Source organism: Malania oleifera, chromosome 3, assembly GCF_029873635.1.
Source record: "Malania oleifera isolate guangnan ecotype guangnan chromosome 3, ASM2987363v1, whole genome shotgun sequence".
In the NCBI taxonomy this organism is placed as follows: Eukaryota; Viridiplantae; Streptophyta; class Magnoliopsida; order Santalales; family Ximeniaceae; genus Malania; species Malania oleifera.
Window position 1 is genome coordinate 105,232,101 of NC_080419.1, and position 4,613 is coordinate 105,236,713.

Here is a 4,613-nt window from a genome sequence, read left to right on the forward strand (position 1 = left end):
CAGCTATAAATATGCTTGTTGAGTGTGCTAGTGAGTGATCCTCTAATATGGGGTGTAGATCATTGGATTGGTTTTGACTTATCTAGGGGTCCCTTTTGGCGAAAATCCAAATCTACGGATTTATGGAATTCGATAGTGAAAGGGTGGTGAGGCATCCGGATGGCTAGAAGGGGGCTTTTTTTCTCTTGAGGGTAGAATCACTCTTATTCAGGCTTGTTTGTCTAGTATCCCGTTGTATTATTTGTCTATTTTTAAAATTTCGATAGGTATTGCTAGTAAGATCGAGAGAATTGTTTGCAGCCAAGGTCTTAGGGATCGTTAGTAATTTGGAAAGAGGTTCACAGGTCTAACAAAGAAGGATGGATGGGTCCTGGAAAGTTGGAGTCTAGAAACATTGCTTTTTCCACTAGAAGATTCTTCACTTTGGCAGTTATTAAAAATAAGTTTGGGTTGAGTGAGAATGGTTGGGATACTAGTGTTAGTTTAAGATGTTCTTCAGATCCATGGAGATCAATCTTTTAGATTTATCCCTTATTCACTCCACACACTAAATTTGTCGTGGAGAAGGGCTCTTGGATTTGTTTTTGGAATGACCCATGGTTGGGGAATGATGTATGATCCACATCTTTTCCTCATCTCTTCTGATTGAGCTCAGAGCAGAACAATGTTATTTCTTTCTTTGTGGTTGATTCAGTTAGCCCTATGGGCTCTTGGAATTTTAAATTTAAAAGATCTCTTAACGATAGAGAGCTGGTGGAATCATCTTCCTTGTTGTTTTATTGAATAATTGTCAATTCTCTTTAGGTAGGGATGTTTAAGTCTTGGTCTTTAGATCATTTGGGGGTTTATTTTTGCAAATCATGTTAAAAGTTCTTGATCTATTCCAATTATTTTTCCCTCTATGTTCAATTATTTGGAAAGCCAAGGTACCCCCAAAAAATTAAAGCTTTTATTTGGTTGATTGTTCCTAATAAAATAAGAAACAATAACTTGTTGTAAATCAGGAGACCTTTGAAGCCTCTATTTCTAATTGTTTGTGTGCTCTGTTATAAGAATTTTGAGGTAGTACGTCATTTTTTTTTATTTTATTTTTTTGCATTGTGATTTTGCTTCAAGGATGTGGAATAAGTTATTTGGTGTTTTGGGAGAAAATCGGGCTTGTCTTGTATTAGTGGAGAAGCTGTTGACTACTTCATTTTAGGGTTATGGAAGGAGGAAGGATAGGCCTGTGTTATGGAAATGTGGCATTTTTGCAGTGTTGTGGGGGTTAGGTGATGTAGGACAAGAAGCAAGACCTTGAGAAGATCCTTGTTGGCGAACAATTCAGAAGAGTAGGGTTAAGGAATTGTGGGGTCAAGTTAGTAGTTTATTATGTGTGTTTAGTATTGATTAGTTTAGGATTTATGTGTATTTAGGGGTTGTTTGTAATATTTGTGTTAAGTAGGGGTATATTTGTAAACTAGTGTAGTTTTAGGGATTTATGTGTAAGTTTAAGTAAAGAGGCTTTCTTATATATAGTGTGTGAAAGCCATGTTGTAAGTTAGTTGTTGATGAATTTGAATTGAAGTGAACATGAGCTCCCCCAACCCCCGGGGTATCTCCTCTCCCCTCCATCCCCCTTCCTCCCCTTCTGATTTCACCATGACTGCAGCACCTTGATGCTGACCCTGCAGCATTTCCTCTCCCCCAGCTAGAAAAAACTTGGCCTTGAATTTTGAAATGTTGAAGGATCAAAAAGGAGAAGCAAACTTGGATTCTTTGAAAGCCTGCGCTTGAGTGACACAAGAAACCACGATCCTTTGGCAGCATTATAGACTTGAATTGAGAGTTGGCATCAATAAACACATCAGGAATGACAAACTCAACAATTGGAAAGTCTGAAGGACTTTGGATATCTTCAAACACACTCATTTCCTTCCTTGTATTGTCTTCAAGCTGAGTAATTATGACTGATTCTTTGCCTTGGTTCATTGGTAGAGCGGACTTCAAAACGATTTTCTTCCCATTATAATGAAAGACATAAGTGTTGTCATGTCCTTGAATCACACCTAAATCATCCAACCAAGGAGAACCAACAAATACATGGCCAATCTTCATAGGTAGGATATCACACCAAACATTAGCCAAATATTCACCCATTTTGGATGGGAACTAAACATCTTTCATAAACATGTACAAAAGAGTTATCAACCCAAGATATCACATAAGGCTTTGGGTGAGGTTCTGGATGAAGCTGCATTTGAGGGACTCCATTTATGGAAACCAAATTCATTGGGCATTTTCCATCACTGATGATTTTGCAGACCTTTTCTCCACACTTGAGAAAGGTATTGAAGAGCTTGAAATTGTGCCCAAGGTATGATAAATGGCATTCCTTTAGCCTATAATTTGTCACCACGTTGCTGAATTTATGCATAATATATATATGTTGCACGTTTAGATCACCAATAGCCTTTTAACACAATTTTCCACAAGCCTTACTCCCAATTTCTCAAAAAAACTCTTTAATTCACCTTGATATTGATTGTCCTGCTGCAAAATGAAACAAATTCACAAAGAAAACTCACAAATTACAGCAAGGAGTGGCAATTTCTAGGGTTCCGTGCCAAAAATTATTGCGTATGCTTGCTATATATTATGTCGACAACCAAAATATCTTCTTGCAGCTCAAAATATGGCCAAAGAAACCCCAAATTATTGTGGCTGGGCAATTTCTCGTGAGACTGGAAACAGGAGATTCTGGCAGACACTCTCACTTGTAGTTGCCGTCGTGTGGGGCGTGTGGGCCGCCAGAAATGGTGCTCCGGTATGAATTTTCAGGCGAGGTTAGATCAGGGGGTGGGGAATACAGTGGTGGTGGCTGTATGTCGAAAGAACTCCAGCAAGGGTGGATTTGGAAGGGGTTGGTGGCTGGAGAAGTTTGGCCGGCGCGTGGGGGTCCTCCAGTGATCGGATGGCAATGAAATTTTGAGGGGAAGGGTTTCAGGGGGTTTTGTTTTTGGTGGTCTGGGTGGTGTTGCAGGATGGTCACTGGAAAGTGGCATTCAAGATTTGGGGACATAACTAGAATTTCTGAAAAGTTCAAAAACTGCCTTTTGTACTGAAATTTAGAGAGAGAGAGAGAGAGAGAGAGAGAGAGAGAGAAGCTGAAGGAGACTAGGAGAGAAAAGAAGAAGATGGGAGGTTGGAGGAGTTGCTGGACAGAAACTGCCAAGAGACAGCCACAGAATTCAAAAAATGAGAAAGAGAGTTGAGAGAGTTATGGGAGAATTAAAGAGAGAAAGAAGAAGAGAAGGAGAAGAAGAAGAGAGCAGCAGAGAAACAGGGAAGAAGAAGAGAGCAGCCTGCTTCGGGGCAGCAGGGGATTACGGACAGAACAGGAGATCAGAAACAGAGAAGAAAGAAGAAGAAGAGAAGGAAGAGGAGGAAGAGAAGCGGAGTAGAGTGAGGGAGAATGGGCAGACTGAAATAGAAGAATGGACATCATGGTTGGGCTCTGATACCAAATGATGCAGGGGCAGCATCAAGGGTCTGCAGCCATGGAGAAATTAGAAGAGGAAGGGGGAGGGAGAGAGAGAGGAGGTACCAACCGCCCGGGGGGGCGAGGCTCACGTTCACTTCAATTCAAAATCATCAACAACTTACCACATGGCTTTTGCACACTATTTACAAGAAAGCCTCTTTGTTTTCAAAGTTCGTATGCTTTAGAAACTGCAAAGCCTTCACCCCCTTTTTTCTTTTTACACCAAGCTGTTTTTGGCTCATCCGAGCCGTTTTAGCATGCCGAGTCGTGTGCTCAAGCCACATATTTTAACTGAATCCGCTGCCTTCAGCTTATCCAAGCCGCCTTGATTTCTACCAAACGGTTATTGGGTCCTCCGAGCCATTTTCGACTAGTCTGAGCCATCATCGACTCACCTGAGTCATATGCTCTATCAACGAGCCATTTGGGCCGCCTTGGCTCATCTAAGTCATTTATTGTTCCGCCAAGCCGTGTTTCGGCCTGCTGTGTACAGCTTTCAGCTTGTCCGAGCTGATTATCCGAACGGATGATTGGTGCAATTCGAGCAACTCTTCGGCTGGGCCCTTGTTATTGCTTTCATATATGTGTTGTGGTTGTGGATTATTTTTGTATATTCATCATAAAGTGCTACGTGTGTTTGATCCTAAATATATTCCGTTGTGCAATTCGTTTTTCACAACCATCAAGAGGGATTGACTAGATGCGGGGGCCATGGAAGTTCAGCTCCCCAGAAGCAAAGAAGAACCTATGCTTCAAGTCATGGATAGACGAAGCATCGGGGGTAAACAACTTGAACTCTAGGAGGCAGTTGAAATAAAACACCTCCTTCTCTACAGAGTGCTTCCTCATCTGATGGCAGGACCAAAATAACACAACCGAAGGCTGGTAGCCCTTTTGGATGAGGTGAGTTGCGAAGCATACCATGGTAAGGTATGAGTTGGGGGCCAATTGACAAGGAGATAGGTTATAAAATCATCAACAACTTACCACATGGCTTTTGCACACTATTTACAAGAAAGCGCCTCTTTGTTTTCAAAGTTCGTATGCTTTAGAAACTACAAAGCCTTCACCCCTTTTTTTTTTTTTTCAC